Source organism: Heteronotia binoei, chromosome 10, assembly GCF_032191835.1.
Source record: "Heteronotia binoei isolate CCM8104 ecotype False Entrance Well chromosome 10, APGP_CSIRO_Hbin_v1, whole genome shotgun sequence".
Lineage (NCBI taxonomy): Eukaryota > Metazoa > Chordata > Lepidosauria > Squamata > Gekkonidae > Heteronotia > Heteronotia binoei.
Genome location: NC_083232.1, coordinates 91,540,455 through 91,552,828, shown reverse-complemented (window position 1 = coordinate 91,552,828; position 12,374 = coordinate 91,540,455). Strand labels below are relative to the sequence as shown.

At 46.3% G+C, this 12,374-nt stretch overlaps 1 protein-coding gene across 1 annotated transcript in view; it reads left to right on the top strand.

The window, feature by feature from the left end:
• TNS3 (tensin 3) overlaps positions 1–12,374 on the top strand; it is a 298,608-nt gene that overhangs the window by 30,538 nt on the left and 255,696 nt on the right. Inside the window, exon 3 of the mRNA XM_060247769.1 lies at positions 10,093–10,130. The gene's annotated coding sequence lies outside the window, so the exon portion shown is untranslated. The remainder of the gene's footprint in view (positions 1–10,092; positions 10,131–12,374) is intronic.

The following is a 12,374-nucleotide window of genomic DNA, read 5'->3' as shown; positions in this document are numbered from 1 at the left end:
ATCATTCCTGCATGAAGGACTTTTTTTTGCAGCAGGACCTCCTTTGCATATTAGGCCACACCCCCTGATGTAGCCAGTCCTCCAAGAGCTTGCAGTAAGAAGGGCCCTGTAAGTTTTCGGAAGGCCTGGCTACATCAGGGGTGTGTGGCCTAATATGCAAAGGAGTTCCTGCTGCAAAAAAAAGCCCTGCCTCTTTGGTGGTGGGTAGTGGTGGGAAGCAAACCCATTCTTGTGTTTCCTCATATGATTAAGAAGGATGTGGCAGAATTACATGGTAGAACGCTTTCACAAAGCAAACGAGAAGGGTACGTTTTTGGGAAAAAGTAAATTTGTGTGATATTGTCACACAAGTATGATTATACAATAAAGCAGGGGTGTCAAACATGCGGCCCGGGGGCAGAATCAGGCCCCCAGAGGGCTCCTATCAGGCCCCCGAGCAACGGGCTGTCATCTGCTTCCTTCTCCATCACAGCTTGCTTTGCCAGGCTTGCTCCATTGCACAGGAGCTACAGAGAAAAACCTCTATTGTCTCCATTGTCTGAGACGCCTCCTCCTAATCCCCTAGGAAAGGAAGGAACGAGCCAGAGCTGCCTTTGCCCAGTTCCCTGGATCCCATGAGAGAGATACAAAGAAAGCACCTTTAAGATCAACGAGTGCTAATGTTTTAAACATGTTTTAAGTTAAAAAAAAATCTTTAATTGTCTTTTTCCTTTATAAAGTACATATCTCTGCTACATAATCTTAAATAGGTACACCCATGGCCCGGACCAACATGGCCCAGCTTGACATGGCCCGGCCCCACAAGGTCTCATTTATGGCAGATCTGGCCCTCATAACAAATGAGTTTGACACCCCTGCAATAAAGCGTTGAAAGAACAATGCAAACCCGTTGTATATTTTAAAAATTTGCTGTTATCAAAAATGGTGTTTATTCCCCCCCCCCCAGTATAGTGCTTTGCAAGAGCAATTAAAAAACAGCTTTATGCAGAGGCCAAGAAAATTAAAATGACCAGATTTTCTTGAGCAGAGATTGAGTCCAGCGGAACCTTTTCAAACTGACAAGATTTAATTCTGCGTATAAACTTTTGTGTGCATGCACACCCAGAATTAAACTTTATTGGTCTTAAAGGTGCCTCTGAACTCAAACTTTTTTTGCTGTTGCTTCAGCCCAGCGCCTGAATCTTCTTCAGCGCATGTTAACAGCTTAGCAGTTTTTCATCCTCTGTGGTAGCCTTTTCTTCTTGCTCGTTCATTTTTATCGCCCCCCCCCCAAAAAAAAATTCCTGTAAAGTGTTTCAGACATGTCCCTGAAAAGAGTCAATGCACATCTGATTGGAGAGCTCCGCAAGTTTTTCTTTTAAAGGATTTTCTTTTGCGGTACTGTAACTTGACTAAATATGGCTTTCCTTTTGCTTCCCGTGCTGGCAAGCGAGAGATGGGACGGTTGTTCTGGGAACTTGTGCCAGCATTTTTAAAACACAGATTTGGGAAGGTCTGAGTGACGTGACCAGAGAGTTGGATGTGTGGAATGCGGCCCCTCAGCTATTGCACTCCGAGCCGCCTTTCTGACAGCGGACGTTGATTAAAACTGCTGGAATACTTCGAACAGGTTTATCTCAGTCAGAGATATATTAACTGTGATTTTTTTTTGAGTGCATGCTACTATGAGTGAATGGAGACTAGTTCAGGCCTTCGTCTTGCGAAGAAGTGAATGGTGCGTTGTCAGCGATTTGTTTTGAAGGATGTCAACGCTCGGTAAAGAATGCTTATTGACGACTTTTGACTGTAAGTCCTGCATTCTTTTCATGCGGTTTTCTTTCTCCTGTAAACATCGTACTAAGCTGATTGCTACCAAAGATGCTGCTGTTGTCGAATGTGCTTTGAATGTCTCTGGGGTGTGTTGGGTTGAAGGACCGAAAGGTTGGGTTTTGTAAGAGGAACTCTTGCAGAAGTCATGTTTGGGATTAAACCATGAGTATAAAGCTGGGGTGGCAAAACTGTGGCTCTTTCACGCATATCGTGTGGCTCTCGGAGCCCCCACAACCCTGTTGGCAAACTTGGAGAAGGCATTTATCTATTTAAATTGCTTCTCCAAGCCAAACCAGCTGGCAGCTTGGAGAAGGCATTTAAAGTTGCTTTCTTTCCACCTCCTCCTCCCTCCCTCCCTTCCCTCAAACATCTGCTGTTTATTCTATGTGGCTCTTACGTTAAGCAAATGTGGCCACCTCTGCTAATAGTTTGGTGAAGGGCTGAGCATTGGTGGAGATTGTACGATGTTTCTCTGCGTTTGTTCCTCTGTGTACACTGTCAATGCCAGCAGAAAGTGTACCTAGAATTTCAGCCTATAGACTTTGGAGAAATTTAAGTGTGCGAGAGAGAAAAGGGCTGAAGAACTGTATGGGCTGGCAAGAAGAAAAGTGGTCGTTTGTGGGGGGTTGTGTAAAACTTGCTCGTTCGGCGTGTTGTTAGACCTGTTGATTCTTCAACCCACTGCCAATGGAAGATGCACTTGTAGGACCTTACAAAAGCAATGCGACAGTAATTTAGGATTGAAATACTCTCTCATTCTTGGAGGGATATGCTTGACAATATATCAGTTGAAAATAACTCTCTCAGTGGGTCTTTTCTGCTGAGCTCTGCACATTGGACATTGCCACACTGAATGAATAGCTGTGCTTTTGCCGTGGCCAGACCTATGCTTGTCTGAAGAACCTTCTAAAGCTTGTCACCTAGCTAGCTTTCCCCAGCGCCTGCAGAGAGCTGTGGCAGCGGGAATCTGATGAAAAGAACCAAATATTCTTCCTCTGTTCATTTTTAAAATTTGTTTTTGGCACTCAACAGCCAGTGAACATTTGATGCTGCCTTGGCTATTCATCATTATATATGGAAAAAGTGCAGAAAAGGGCAACTGGAATGATTGAAGGGCTGGAACACTTTCCCTATGAAGGAAGGTTAAAACACTTGGGGCTCTTTAGCTTGGAGAAACGTCGACTGCGGGGCGACATGATAGAGGTTTACAAGATTATGCATGGGATGGAGAAAGAGAAAGAAGTACTTCTCTCCCTTTCTCACAATACAAGAACTCGTGGGCATTTGATGAAATTGCTGAGCAGTCAGGTTAGAACGGATAAAAGGAAGTACTTCTTCACACAAAGGGTGATTAACGTGTGGAATTCACTGCCACAGGAGGTGGTGGCGGCTACAGGCATAGCCAGCTTCAAGAGGGGTTAGATAAAAATATGGAGGTCCATCAGTGGCTATTAGCCAGAGTGTGTGTGTGTGTGTGTGTGTGTGTGTATATTGGCCACTGTGTGATAAAGAGTGTTAGAATGGATGGGCCGTTGGCCTGATCCAATATGGCTTCTCTTATGTTCTTCTGTGACACAGAGTGTTGGACTGGATGGGCCGTTGGCCTGATCCAACATGGCTTCTCTTATGTTCTTATGTGACACAGAGTGTTGGACTGGATGGGCCGTTGGCCTGATCCAACATGGCTTCTCTTATGTTCTTATGTGACACAGAGTGTTGGACTGGATGGGCCGTTGGCCTGATCCAACATGGCTTCTCTTATGTTCTTATGTGACACAGAGTGTTGGACTGGATGGGCCGTTGGCCTGATCCAACATGGCTTCTCTTATGTTCTTATGTGACACAGAGTGTTGGACTGGATGGGCCGTTGGCCTGATCCAACATGGCTTCTCTTATGTTCTTATGTTTCTTGCTCACAGACCGTTTGGTCATAAGCAAATGGCAATTAAATAAAAAAAAACACCCCCCATCATTAATATAGATGTTACAGAATTTACAAAATAAACATTTAGAATCAGCAAAGTGCACAACAAAAAACATCATTTCCCATTTTCTTAAAATCCTCCTCTTGTCTCTTAAATCTAAACATTCCCAGAAGAAATTTTACAACTGAAACCGTGATGGTTAGATCAAAGCCACCAAGCAAAAGTTGGAGCTTATTTGCCACAAGCAGATCGATATCAGAAATCAGTGGGTCAATAAACTGCTTTCTTAAGTAGTTATACCTTTGGCAAACAGAGCCAGATCCACAATCACATAAACTCTCAGAATAGGGCTTTCTCATGTAGCGCCCACTAAGAACAGCAGTAGGGAGCACATTAAACGTGGCTAAAAAGAAGGCCCTTCTGTAGGCTGGGGTGGTCAGAAAATCCGCATAGGGACAATAGGACTTGGAATATGCAAAACCAAAGAAGGCAGGAAAGCGCACGCGATGGGCACAGATAATAGTGCTGTTTAAGTCCCACTGAAACAGTCTTTTTTTTTTCATCAGGGATGGCTATTATGGAACGGTGGGATATAAATAAATGGGGTATAAATCAAACAATACATACATACATACATTGTTGTTGTTCAGTCGCACAGTCGAGTCTGACTCTTTGCGACCCCATGGACCAAGTCACGCCAGGCCCGCCTGTCTTCCACCATCCTCTGAAGTCTGCTCAAATTCATGTTAGTTACATCAGTAACGCTGTCCAGCCGTCTCATCTTTTGCCGTCCCCTTCTTCTTTTGCCTTCTGTCTTTCCTAGCATCAGGGTCTTCTCCAGTGAGTGCTTGCTGGGGGGAAAGCGTAGATGACTGGGGAAGGCAATGGCAAACCACCCCGTAAAAAGTCTGCCGTGAAAACGTCATGATGTGATGTCACCCCAGAGTCGGAAACAACTGGTGCTTTTATCGGTTTTTGTATGCGTGCGCATGAAAGCTTATACCCAGTATTAAACTTTGTTGGTCTGAAAGGTACAACCGGACTCAGGCTTTATTCAGAGGAAAGGAGGGATGAAACTGTGACAGAGAAGCTCTTCTGACTCAAAAGAGAATGTACCTTAGGGCCGAATTAGACATTAGAGTGGCCACAGGTCCAACCTGTGGCTGCTGATGCCGTTTTAGAGAAGAGCTTGGCCTTTTCACAGTCGCCACAAGAGTCGGATCCTGATTGGGCTTGTGGCACGGTGACACCAGGCAATCTGATGCCCCCTCCCCCATCTTTTCATGTGCCAAAGCAGAAGTTTTGGAAACGGTGCAATAGCAGCAAATGCAAGTAATATTATTTATATCTCTGTGGTTTTGATGAGCTAAGGAATGTGCTCTGGAAATATTTCTAAACTAATGCATCACCCTGGAAACAAGCAAACATCTCTCTCTCTCTCTCTCAACTTTGGCCTGAATTTTTAATGCCTAATCATATTTAACACTTCATATATATTTTGTAGACAACACAATTTTAGTTGGATTTTACACTGTTTTTGCTGAATGAAATGAAATTTCCCAAGTGGTGGAATAGAAGGAAGGAAGGAAGGAAGGAAGGAAGGAAGGAAGGAAGGAAGGAAGGAAGGAAGGAAGGAAGGAAGGAAGGAAGGAAGGAAGGAAGGAAGGAAGGAAATATTGGATTTATATCCCATCCTGCATTCTGAATCTCAGAGTCTCAGAGCGGTCACAAGCTCCTTTACCTTCCTCCCCCCACAACAGACACCCGGTGAGGTAGAAGTGGGGCTGAGAGGGCTCTCCCAGAAGCTACCCTTTCAAGGACAGCCCCGCGAGAGCTATGGCTGACCCAAGGCCATTCCAGCAGCTGCAAGTGGAGGAGTGGGGAATCAAACCCTGTTCTCCCAGATAAGAGTCCGCACACTTAGCCGCTACACCAAACTGGCTCTCATCTTCAGTTTGTTTTCTTTCTACTAAGGAACTCAGGGTGTGTCTCAGACCTCCCTTCCTTCTAGTCCAGGCGATTCAGTCCACTCAGCAGACCGGAACTTGTAGTATGGCACGTGCAACCGCTAGGGGCTCTTCATGCTAAATCAATTCTCCGTGGACAGCTGCAGTGTACCTCTGAATAACAGCTCTTGGGAACAGATGGCTGGAGATAGCTGCCACCTTTATGACTCACACCTTAGTTTGATCTAACTCAGGGGTGTCAAACTCATTTGTTATGAGGGCCATATCTGGCATACAGGAGAACTTGTCGGACCGGGCCAGGCTATGTCGGGCCGGGCCATGTGTGTACCTATTTAAGATTAGGTAGCAGAGATATAAACTTTTTTTAAAGGACACAGACAAACACGACTAACAATTTTTTTAAAAATCCCATAAAGCATTAGCATTTGTTGGTCTTAACAGTGCTTTCTTTGTATTTCTCCCATGGGATCCAGCGAAGTGGGCAAAGGAAGCTCTGGCTTTTTCCCTTCCTCCCCAGGGGACCAGGAGGGGGAGGAGCCTCAGCCAATGGAGAAAATTGAGGTTTTGCTCTTTAGCTCCTGTGCAATTGAGCAAGCAAGCTGAGACGCAGACGGAAGCAAGAGAGAGGGAGAAGGAAGCAGACAGGAGCCAGTTGCTTGGGGGTCTGACAGGAGCTCTCCGAGGGCCTGATTTGGCCCCCAGGCCACGTGTTTGACACCCCTGATCTAACATGTCTATTCTTGTGTCATTGGCTGAAGTCAGACGGCCAGTTTGAGCCGACATAGGCATGGCCCCGCAGGCGGATTTAAAAAGCAAGGTCAGACAGGCACAGCTGCCCCCAGTCCCGCTCTCACCCTCACCCCGTTCTCCGACGTCTCTGAGACGGATCAAATAGGTAGCCCTTGGGAAGTGGTAGCAAATTCTTCTGCCCCGCTCCATCCGTCTTTCCGGGCGTCTGAACATGGGCGTGCGCAAGCAAGGTGGGTTGGCAGCATCAACCCACCAATCTGCTCTAAGCGCTTACCGGTATTCTTTTATTTAAAAACTGCCGGGAGTGTGGGTGCATGAGCGCATGGCTACTGAAATGAAAAGGGAAAAAAAGAAACCCTAACCGCGCTAAGGGGATGGTGCGCAACAACCGTGGGAACACGCCTAAACACCTCCGTGCATTATACAGACGCAGTGTAGGGGAGCGTCTGGTTGGGATTTGGCTGTTCCAGTTTGGGGCGGCACAGTTTGGGATGTCTCCAGTGTGCACGAAGCTGCCCGTCTGTACTCAGCCGTTGTATCTTAATCAGTTCCGTAGGGCTTGCAAAACCGCCCTCTTCCAACTAGCCTTTTAAGGTGAACCTGGAATTAACATCAAGCCATTTGGTGTGTATTGCGACTGTAGCCCCATTATACTGTTTTTAGATTAATGATTTTAATGTTAACTTATATATTGTATAATTTATATTGCTCTGTTTATTGATTGTATTATTTTGTTTCATTGTTATACCTCGATAATTTATATCATGTTTTGTAAGCCTCCCTGAGCCTGCTTCGGCGGGGAGGGTGGGGTATAAAGAAGAAGAAGATGAAGATATTGGATTTATATCCCACCCTCCACTCCGAAGAGTCTCAGAGCGGCTCACAATCTCCTTTCCCTTCCTCCCCCCACAACAGACACCCTGTGAGGTAGATGAAGATATTGAATTTATATCCCGCCCTCCACTCCGAAGAGTCTTAGAGCGGCTCACAATCTCCTTTACCTTCCTCCCCCACAACAGACACCCTGTGAGGTGGGTGGGGCCGGAAAGGGCTCTCCCAGCAGCTGCCCTTTCAAGGACAACCTCTGCCAGAGCTATGGCTGACCCAAGGCCATTCCAGCAGGTGCAAGTGGAGGAGTGGGGAATCAAACCCGGTTCTCCCAGATAAGAGTCCGCACACTTAACCACTACACCAAACTGGCTCTCCAGCAATATTGTTGTTGTTGTTGTGTGTAGAACCTCCTCCATTTCCTATAGTCCTCTGATGCAGTGGCTCCCAGCCTTTTTGGCACCAGGGACTGGTTTCATGGAAGACAATTTTTTCATGGGCCGATGTGGAGGGGGCAGTGCTGGGTTTTTTACTGCCCCAGGCTGCCCCCCCTCCCGTCTCTGCCCCGGTGGGGGTGTTTAAATGGGGGGGGGGGATACAGTGGCTGTTTCTGCTGCCAATCTGCCTCCCCCTCCCATTTTTTTAAAAAATTTCAAACACGTTTATTTCAAAATACAGAGTGACACACAGAATCATATACAGAATTATGCAGACAAGATCAAACCCACCCAGTCACAAAAAAAACCCTAAGCCCAGATTACAAATAGTAATCAGGTAGCGCAAACTAATGCCAAACCAGAAAATGTTGCTCGTTTGAACCAAAATTTCCATGCGAGAAATAACCCAGAAAAGGGAACCACTTTACTAATATATTAAACTTCTGTTTGAAAGACTTCCTCCCATGCAAGTTATAAGTGATTTTATCTAAAATAAAATACTCCCAACATTTATTCAACCAAACTTCTATGGAAGGACATGACTTTAATTTCCAGTGTAAGGTCTATAGTGAATTTAGCTGCGTTAAGCAGCAGAGAAATTAACTCCTTCTTTCAAATAGGAATCTCAAAATCATCCCAAGCATTGAAGAGACAAATCTTATCAGATAATGGAATCCTGACATTTGTAATTTAATAAATCTCCATAATAACCTCCATAATAAAATCCAAAATAAAGAAATTATTGGGCCTGTCTGCCACGTATTTTGAGCTGTGGTGCTGGAGAAGACTCTTGAGAGTCCCTTGGACTGCAAGAAGATCCAATCAGTCAATCCTAAGGGAAATCAACCCTGACTGTTCCCTCGAAGGTCAGATGCTGAAGCTGGAGCTCAAATACTTTGGCCACCAAATGAGAAAGGAGCACTCCCTGGAAAGACAGAAGGCAAAAGAAAAAGGGGACGGCAAAAGATGAGATGGCTGGACAGTGTTACTGATGTAACTAACACGAATTTGAGCAGACTTTGGAGGATGCTGGAAGACAGGAGCGTCTGGTGTGACTTGGTGCACGGGGTCGCAAAGAGTCGGACTCCATTGTGTGACTCAACAACAACAACAAGCCTCATATGGAAATAGCACCCTTTCCCAAACAACCTCTCCAACATACAGATCTATAAGCGTTAGAAGCCAAATGCGCTAACTGTTGGATCTAACGTGTCCATTCTTATGTCATTGATTGAATTCAGACGGACCATTGGAGACGACAAGCTGATCAGTGGGGGGTTAAAATGAGGGGTCGGCCAGGGCCTCAGCAGTGCTGCCCTTTCTTCTGACCCAGGCAGACGAAAGAGCCCGCGTGGCCTCTCTCTGAGACTGCTTTGCCTGCAAGACCACACTGTCTCTTTCGTCAGTCTGGGTCCTGGGTGGGCGGGGGTGGTGCAGTGTCTCTGCCTTGCTCCATGGCCTGGTTGCTAGCAGGCCACAAATTGGTACCAGTCCGTGGCCCGGTGGTTGGGAACCCCTACTCTAATGCTGCTGTACACCAGGAGGTCATTCTGTTTTGTGGGGGCTAGAAATCTTAGGCTGTGCGACTTCGCAGTTTCTTGGTACAATCTGCCATATATTCTAGTATCGCTTTGTGAGTGCATTTATAGGTAACGGGGTATCCTTTTTTGGGTTTAAAAATAAACTTTAAGCCAAGGGTTTGGTCGATTGAGTCATCCCTTTTCCTTATCTGCGATGGAATTGCACAGAGTGTGTTTTCTAACTGCTTGCTTAATGCCCTGGGTGTTGCGAAAGCAATTTTAGTTTTGGATTGAGACTTGGTCATACACCAGTCATGGTCACTTGAGAGCCAGGAAGGACTCGTGACTCATTTAGTCTTTAGGAAAACTGACAAGCAGATTAGGGAGGTGTTTTAAGTGCGGTGGGCAGGCGAGGCATCTGTCTTTGCTTCATTCCTCCCTGATGCCAGCAAACGTTAGCCGCTTTGCTTAAAATCTGCAGGTTCGCAGATTCTCTGGCAAAATAGTTGAGATTAACAATTCAGGAGCAGGTTAAGAATTCAGTAGTAGATTAACAATTCAGTAGCAGATTAGCAATTCAGTAGTAGATTAACAATTCAATAGCAGATTAACAATAGTAGATTAGCAATTAAATAGTAGAACCAGAGAAGGTGCGATAGGATAAGGCTATCCAAAATACTGTTATGAATAAAAATGCCAAAGGAAAAGGTAAGATTCATTTGTATTAAGAATATTACCGACGTGACAGTGATATGTTCAAGGGAATAGAATTTGACTTGGGTGCAGAAGGAGGACTGGGGGGAGTGGATTGCCACATTTCCTTCCTTAAAATTTATTATTTCTCTTTCTGTTTTAGTTTGCAAATATGCCTGCCACAAGAAATGTGAATCAAAGGTAAGCACTTTCTTCTTTTTTCTAATGCTTAAGGGTGCTTAAAAGGATCCAGAAAATTGCTGAACTAGATATGAAAGCCCCAAGACATCTTTGTCTATACCAGGAGCAAGGGTAGAATTCTAGCAGGAGCTCCTTTGAATATTAGGCCACACACCCCTGATGTAGCCAGTCCTCCAAGAGCTTACAAAAAAGAGCCTTGTAAGCTCTTGGAGGATTGGCTCCATCAGGGGGGCGTGGCCTATTATGCAAAGGAGCTCCTGCTAGAATTCCACCCCTGACCAGGATCATTTGTAGAGCAGGGGAGCCAGTGGGGTGCAAAGGGAGGATTGTGGGATTTGGGCTGGGAAGACGTGAATTCAAATCTAAACTCAGTTACGGAGCTTACGGGATCCATCGCTCAGCCTAACCCAACTCAAAGGGGGTGAGAGTTTTTAAAAAAGTGGTGATGGGAGCGAGGGAGACAGTGGTTGTGTAGTTCAGTTCCGCTAGCGGAAGTGCATACTGCTGGTGGAAGGAGCCTTCCCTTGTCGGAAGGTGCTCCTTTCACAGAAGATGGTGTCTTTCGCTCCACTAGCAGAGCATATCCCTGGGATTCAACCCTCCCTCTCTCTGTCCCTCCCTGCTTCCTTTGAACAGCCATGGTTTGCTGTGATGATGGATTTGGCAACTATGGTTAGCGATTGCCTCCTAAATCAGACTCAGAAAAGTCGTGGTGTTAAGAGGGTCTGCCTAGCTCTGATTTGGTGGGTGAGCTCTGGCCGCATTTGGCCCGTTTGTCAGAGTACTCCGGCACTCACTGGAGAAGACCTTGATTCTGGGAAAGACAGAAGGCAAAAGAGGAAGGGGACAGCAAAAGATGAGATGGCTGGACAGCGTTCCTGATATAACTAGTGTGAATGAGTGGACTTCAGAGGATGGTGGAAGACAGGAGGGCCTGGCATGACTTGGTCCATGGGGTCGCAAAGAGTCAGACTCAACTGTGCAACCTAATGACAACAACAACAAATTCTGGCCAGCACTGATTAGTAAGGGGCAGCTCTTGCTTTCCACAAGAAATGTGACTTTGAGAACTGGGGGGAAAGGCAAAGAGCTTTTGTCTGCTTTGGTATCTCTTTGTTTCTTCCGGTGGGCGGAACAGTCGGGATGTTCAGTGTTTCCGCCATGGGGATCTTCTCTTGACAGTTTTAGTAGTTATCTGCCTGGAAACCAGGGAGAAGTCTTTGTAACTGAGTGTGGCAGGTGCATTCTCTCTGACATGTTATGACAGTTCAGTGTCGCACGGTAGTAGAAGGGGAAACTGGGATTTTGGGATTCTATAATGTCTGTGGGTATGATGGAGTGACAGATGCTGAGGATGAATTGTTTTTAATGCATCAAAGCAAATAAGCTCCTGTGAAATGTGTAGACACTTGTAAAAACACACAGGAAACTTAATTGCTATAAGAAGAAAGGGGAGGGGAGGTGGATTTGTGATTGTACCTGATAAAACTTCAGGAGAATGGGCTAAGTCAGTACATGTGCACATAGCTGGAGAGCCAGTTCGGTGTAGTGGTTAAGAGCGGAGGACTCTTATCTGGAGAACTGGGTTTGATTCCCCACTCCTCCACTTTCAGCTGCTGGGTGACCTTGGTTCAGTCCCATTTCTCTCAGAGCTGTTCTCTCTGAGAAGCTCTCTGTTCTCTCTGAGAGCTCTCTCAACCCCACCTACCTCACAGGGTGTCTGTTGCTGGGAGAGAAAGGGAAGGAGATTGCAAACTTCTCTGAGACACTGAGGGTGGTTTCACACCGGAGATTTGCCCCGCCCTAGCCCCGCCTCCCATTCGGATTAAAAAGTGCACGATCACACAAGCACATCTGCCCTCCGATCCGCACCCTCTCTCCCCCTGTCTCTAGACGCCTCCTATCCGCATCAAAAAACGACCTGGATTTTTCCGGTATCATCCCCTCGAATGGGATGTAGGTCGCATAATCGGCCGCTGTCTGAATGCCCCACGGCGACTCATAAGCGGAAGAGCTGTGTGATCATCCTGAGCCGTTTCGGACAAGGTCAGGATTCCCCCCCCCTCACCCCTCTTCGAGGTGCGCTTGTCCGATGGTGCACACACACAGGGGCCTTTTTAAAGAGACAACTCTTTTCCGCATTGGGTCCGTGTTTGAGCCGGGCTAGCAGTGTGAATGGGCAATCACCCACCGCTGCTGAGATCCTGCCGCTTCAGCAGGGGCTGTCTGATAGCCCAGAAACGG